Genomic DNA, 7,093 nt, shown 5'->3' on the forward strand with positions numbered 1-7,093 from the left:
TATCAAACTCAGCTTTCTTTGATTATATTTAATAAAATTTGTCCCTTGATTGAAGACTTGAAGCCCTGAAACAACCAGGACATGTCTGAGGTGAGACTTGAACTCAGATCATGGAGATGTCAGCTTTACCACACACATTCACATTAAAATAACTTTGCACACGTGTGTTCATATAGTACACATGTTTTGTAATTGTGTTTGTTACACACATACATGTCTTATCTATACAAATCCTCCCTCACTTGTGTGCACATGCATACATACATACATACACCTTGTCTACAGATCTGTGATTATAAGGAATTACTGCTCTGGCTCTGAAAGTGAGGTGATAGACCCCATTGAGAGAATGTAGGAATATTAGGGTTCCTCATCAGGTCCGGGTTGAGGGGGAATCTCCCTGAGTTCCCTGGTTTAGAGGGGAACTTTCATTCTTAAAAAGATAGTCTGTGAAGGAAGTTAGGGCCAGGGAACTCTCACCTCCACTCTCAGGTCACAGTGTCCCCAGCTTGGAGTGGGGAATGGGGAGGGACCAAGTTTATAGGGCACACAACCTGTCTTGTTGTGGCAATAGACTGGCAGAGCTTTGGGGGAAACAGACTGGAGGAGCTGGGGGCTGGCTGGCTACACTCTCCCTGGGAGGGAGGAGGAGCCTCTCACAAGACTAGGTTACCCTAGACAGGGAGTGCTGGGGCTTGGTCCAGGAGCAGGGGGACTTGTAAATACAGTCAATATCCTCTAATGAAAGAGATCTGGACCCTCCCTGGCTCTTTATCTCCTTATCATCTTCCATGTAGGAAGAGGGGGTATTTGTGGGCAAACACCATCTTCCCTAAAAGGGAGGGTCCCCCTTACCCTTTATTGATATTAAACAAAATTCTTATCTCTACCAAGAACCTGATTGTTTGCGGTTAAACAGGGGAAGGGAGAGGGTGGGAGCAAAGGGATCATTAGCTACTGAGGGTGGGATGAATGGGAGGATTGGGTAAAAGCAAAATCACAATTGATTTGCCCCCCCCCATACACTGTACACAAAAATCCCTCAAATGAAGGGAGGTTTGAGGAGAACCATGCCTGTGCTCACCTCTAAGCAAGGGTATCCATAATAGGTTGCAGAGTGCTGGGAGGCCTGGACACCTGCCCCCTCTCATCTTATCCTTAATTACTAGTTAATTATGAATTTTTTGTTCTATCTCTACAATTATGTCCTGACAAAGTCTCAGCTTCTCTGAGGCTCAGTTGCCTTCCAGGTTGACTGCATCTCATTTTCTCTAACTGCAAGCACAGGAAAGGACCTGTTTTTCTTTTAACTATCCCTTAGTCCCTTTAACACTGCCCATCTCGGTGCCTTGTAAAAAAAAGGCTCTCCACCAAGTTTACTTCCTTCCCTTTTTAGGTCTGAACTTTTACTGTCCTGCCTTTTACTGCCAGACAGTAAGAGTGGAGCTAGGTGACACCATTGTGCCTGGCCTGGAGTCAAGAAGACTGGAGTTCAAATCCAACCTCAGTCACTTACTAGTTGAGTAACCTTGGGTAAATTATTTAAACCTGTTTGCCTCAGTTTCCTCATCCTGGATAAAGAAATGACAAACCATTCTAGGATATTTACCAGGAAAATCCCAAATGGAGTCACAGAGTCAGACATGACTAAACTACAAAAAGAGGTAAGGGGGCCTAAAGTTAAGGGAGTTTTGGAGTAGCTACAGTGGATAGAGCACCAGTCCTGGAGTCAGGAGCACCTAAGTTCAAATTCAGCCTCACTTAATAATTGCCTGACTGTGTGACCTTGGGCAAGTCACTTAACCCCATTGGCTTAAATAAAATAAATTAAAAAAAATAAATTTAGGGGAATTCATAGTAGGGGCTGAGGTTGGGGGAACCCCTGTAGTCCCAGACTTAATAGTACAGAGCTTTGGGGCCTGAGGCTTTCTTGGTTGCAGGAAAGGATTCTGAGGAGAGGACCGAGAAGGACAGAGCACTTTGATATTTTGGAGGACAATTGATGTTAAGTAACTTGTCCAAGGTTACATAGCTAGTAAGTGTCAAGTGTCTGAGACTGGATTTGAACTCAGATCCTCCTGCTTCCAGAGTACCTAGCTGCCCCTAAGAGCACTTTTACAAATATCTCCTTTTATCCTCACAAGATGGGCACTAGAGTCAGTATTTGAACTTGGGTCCTCTCAATTCTAAGGTGCCACATAGCTGCATCTGTTTCTCTTATCTCACGTTATTTCTTCATATGTCAGGGCTAGAGGTAATAATGTAATGACTCATTTAATTGTAATTTGTAATAATGAGTCCCAGAATAGCTTTGGGATACATAAAACTGAAATAATCTTCACCCAGAGAAACTTCCTGCTGGGGTGCAGGAGTTGACAGAACCCCATTGAGATTGGACTTCTGATGCAGTTCTTTTTTTCCTCCTCCATGACTTTCTATTTCTGTATTTCTTTCTATATTTCTATATCTGTCTTTTCTGCTTCTCTCTTTTCATCCCTCTGTCCCTTCATCTCTGAGATCATGCAGTTTCTAAGCTTGATTCATTTTTCTTCCCCTTCTTTTCTTTCTCTGACTCCTCCTCCCACCCAGTGACAAGATATCAACCCTCTGGACATGTTCTATTCCTTCCTGATTAGGGACTGAGGCTTCCAACCAATTCCAGAAAAGAGAGACTTCAATGGGCAGTGAAACTGCTGACATGGAGGGAGGGGAGAGTAGAGGGGGCTGGGAATATAGGTTTCATACAACCCATCCCAGCCATTATTTCTTTCTTGTGGAGACAGCTAGGTGGCTCCATAGCGCAAGAATGCCTGGCCCGGAATCAGGAAGACCTAAGTTCAAATCCTTCCTCAAACAGGCAAGTCATTTAACTTCTTTTTGCCTGTTTCCTCAACTGCAACATTAAGATAATAATTGCTTCCATTTTGCAGGGTTGTTGTGTTCTAAGGTGCCCTGTGCTTAGCCCTGTGTCTAACACAGAATAGGTTCTATATATTTCTTTCCTTCCTCTTCATCCAATATAATTTTTTTTTGAGGTTTTGGTTTTTTGGGGGTTTTTGCAAGGCAAATGGGGTTAAGTGGCTTGCCCAAGGCCACATAGCTAGGTAATTATTAAGTGTCTGAGGCTGGGATTTGAACTCAGGTACTCCTGGCTCCAGGGCCAGTGCTCCATCCACTGTGCCACCTAGCCACCCCCATCCAATATAACTTAAGGGAAGAGGGAGGGTCCACATAATGGGTTCAGAGCCTTTCTCTTGACTTTACATAGACAACATATCAGCTCAGGTCATCAGCCCACATTCTTTTCTGGACATAAATCTCTGTTATACCCTTTATACTGCTCAACAGGACTGCTTCATGATATTTTTATTTTTTATTTTTTATTTTTCTCTGATTGACTCTTCACAGTTGTTATTCCAAATATTCTCTTCTCCTCAAGTCTCCCAAACTATTAAGTATCTACTGTTTAATACCTGCTTAAAAGAACTTACAATGTGTCAGCAAAGTTAACACAAAACCATATGCAAAATAAATTCAGAATATATTTTGAGGGTGGAGATAGTGCTAGGGAAGGGAAGTCGGGAAAGTATTCACGTAGAATTTTGAAATAAATCAAAGATTCTAAGAGGTAGAGGGAAAATAGGAATGCATGAGGCTCCACCTCATCTTCACAAGTAAAGAGTATCTTATGTTAGAAACAGAAAGGAGTCCAGTTAGGTTGGACTGTAGCATTCAGGGAGGAAAGTAATAGAGGTTGAGACCAGGTTGAGAAAGGTTTTAAAAGCTAAGCAGGGGGTCTTTCATTTTCAGCCTACAAAGCAATAGGGAACCATTGAAGCTTACAGAGTAGGGAGGGATCTGATCAGATCTATGCTGGAGGAACTTGAACCAGGGAGACTAGATAGAGAAGGCTATTTGCAGTTTTTCAGGGAAGAGGTTATGAAATCCTTAACTAGGATGGTACCTCTGTGTTGAAGAGAAGTGTTGCAAAAGGCACAATAGAGATAAAAATGAGAAAATTTGACAGTCCTTTAGATAGATGATGTGAGACAGAGTGAGTAGTAACAGATAATGTCATATCGACAATCCTTGGTGACTGGAATAAGAAGGAAGATTTCTATGGGCCAGACACTGCTAAACCGTTTACAAATATAATCTCATTTGATCCTCACAGCAGCCCTGGAGGTAGGTATTATTATTTTCCTCATTTTTATCCTCTATCTGCTATGCTAGCTACCTTTGATGTGCACTTAGGTTCCTACAAAATCCTTGGGCAAAGGAAGCTCCTCCAGCAATTAATCCTCATGAAGATAAAGTTCCTCAACAGAAGAGCTGAGGAAAAGATTGTCTGTGGAGCCTGTGTTCTGTCAGTCTAAAATCTGCTATATTATTAAATAAATCCCTTTATTTAAAAATAAATAACTTCATTGACAGTCATTCGTTCATCTTTTACTCTAGTCTCTGATAGATTAGACAGATTCTCTACCAGGGTTCTTGATCCCAACTCATCTCATATTTCCCATTAGCTCACCTATCAATGTCTTTTTTTTTCCTGTCATCTCCAAAGGCTCCTTATTTAGTAATTCCTTCAACATCACTAACAAAGGGACCCAGAACATGTATAAAGAATATTATATCTCTTGGGTGGGGAAAGAATTGTAGGAAAGGACAGAAATTGGAACTCAATAAAACTAAATTTAAAAAGAAGTGTTAATTAAAAAAAGCAACAAAGCAACCTAGATCTCCATTAAAATCTTCATGACCTTGATATTCCTTCCTGCTATTGTGCTATATTGCTCTTCCTATTTTCCAAACTTCTAAATACTCCCTTCTCCCTCCCAGTTCACTTCTCAAACCCCTAACAATCTGTTTTTTGGTCACCACCACCTCCTACCCCCCCACAGTGAAACTGCTCTCTCTAAGGTTACCTATTATCACTAAACTGCTAAATTAATTATTCTCATGGCTTCATTCTACCTGACCTCATATCATCTTTTGAGACTTCTGATCAGTCTCTTTCTTGTGGATACTTTCTTATTCCTTGATTTAGCTTTCTCCTGGTTCTCTTCCTCTTTGATCATTCTTTAGTCTCTTTTGTATGGTCTCCTGATGTCCTTTCACTTTGTCCCTCTTCTAAAATGTGCTGGAGGGTAGTTGAGGAAAATTGCCCTGATATCCTAGAAGCAGAAGGCAAAATAGAAATTGAGAGAATCCCCTGGAAAGAGATCCAAAAGAAACAACCCCCAGGAATATTATAGCCAAGTTCCAGAACTCCCAAGTCAAAGAGAAAATATTACAAGCAGCCAGAGGGACACAATTCAAATATTGTGGAACTGCACTCAGAATCACACAGGACTTTGCAGCAACTACATTAAGGGCTCATAGGCCTTGGAACATAATATTCTGGAAGACAAAAGAGCTTAGAATGCAACTGAGAATCAACAACCCAGCAAAACTGAACACCTTCTTCCAGGGGAAAAGATGGACTTTCAATGAACCAAGGGAATTTCAAATGAACCTGTTGAAATGACCAGAGCTGAACAGAAAGTTTGACCTCCAAGTACAGGACTCAGGTGAAGCATAGCAAGTGGAGGAGAAGGGTAAAATATGAGGGACTTAATGATGATGATGAACTGCATGTATTCCTGCATAGAAAAATGATACTGATAATATTCATATGAACTTTCTCATTTAATAGAGCAGGTAGAAGGAGCTTTTAAAGATGAAGCACAGGAGAGAGCTGAGTTTGAAGATATAATATATTTTTAAAATGGAGTCAGTGTCTAAAAGGGAAATGCACTGGGAGTAAGAGAAAGGAGAGGTGGAATAGGCTAAGATATTTCATATAAAAGATATATTATATATGTATATATTACAATGAGCTTTTGCAAAGATATGGAAGGGGGGAAGGCAAGGGGGAATGAGGGAACCTTCACTCTTGTCAGAGTTGGCTAGGAGAGGAAACAGCATACACATTCAATAGGGTATAGACATCTAGAGTAAAAAGGGGAGAGGGGGAAAGGGGGAAGGGGGGGATGTGAGTGTTAGAGAAGAGGGTAGAACATAGGAGAGAATAATCAGATATAACGCATTTTCTCTTTTACTTCCTGCAAGAGGCTGGTATTGGGTGACCATGGGGCTGTGTGGTTGCAGGGTCTCAGGGGTAGTATATGGATTCAAGACCTCTTGGCTGGTGATCAGTACACTGTGCCACTCAACTACCCTCCAGCACATTTTAGAAGAGGGACAAAGTGAAAGGAGAGAGAAAATATAGTATATGGTAGTGGGGAGGAATGGATGGAGGGAATTTCAATCAGCAACAGCAACAGTGGAAAAATATGGAAGTAACTTTCATGATGGACTTATGATAAAAAATGAGATCTGCCCAAGACAGAGCTTATGGTATCAGAACAGACTAAAACTTTATTTCTCTTGAGGGTCTATATTTGGGGGGGGATATTAAGTTTACTCTTAAACAAGAATATTTTAGTAATTATAAAAAAAATCACTTGGGGCAGCTAGGTGGCGCATTGGATAGAGCACCAGCCCTGGAGTCAGGAGGACCTGAGTTCAAATTCGACCTCAGACACTTAATAATTACCTAGCTGTGTGGCCTTAGACAAGTCACTTAACCCCATTGCCTTGACCAAAAAAACCCCCTAAAAATACCACCCCCCAAACCCATCACTTGTACAAAATATTCAAAGCAGCTCTGTTCATAGTGGCAAAGAACTGGAAATTAAATAAATGTCCTTTAATTGGGGAATGGCTTAACAAAATGTGATATATGTATGTGATAGAACACTATTGTTCTATTTGAAGCCAGGAGGGATGGGAATTCAAAGGATCCTGGAAAGATTTGCATGGACTGATGCTAAGTGAGATGAGCAGAACCAGAGGAACACTGTGCACCCTAATAGCAACATGGGGTGATGACCGACCTTGATGGACTTGCTCATTCCATCAGTGCAACAATCAGACACAATACTTTATTTTTCTTCCTTAAGGATATTATTTCTCTCTCATCACATTCAACTTAGATAATGTATACCATGGAAACAATGTAAAGACTCACAGACTACATTCTGTGGGG

Source organism: Macrotis lagotis, chromosome 2 (assembly GCF_037893015.1).
Source record: "Macrotis lagotis isolate mMagLag1 chromosome 2, bilby.v1.9.chrom.fasta, whole genome shotgun sequence".
Taxonomy (NCBI): domain Eukaryota; kingdom Metazoa; phylum Chordata; class Mammalia; order Peramelemorphia; family Peramelidae; genus Macrotis; species Macrotis lagotis.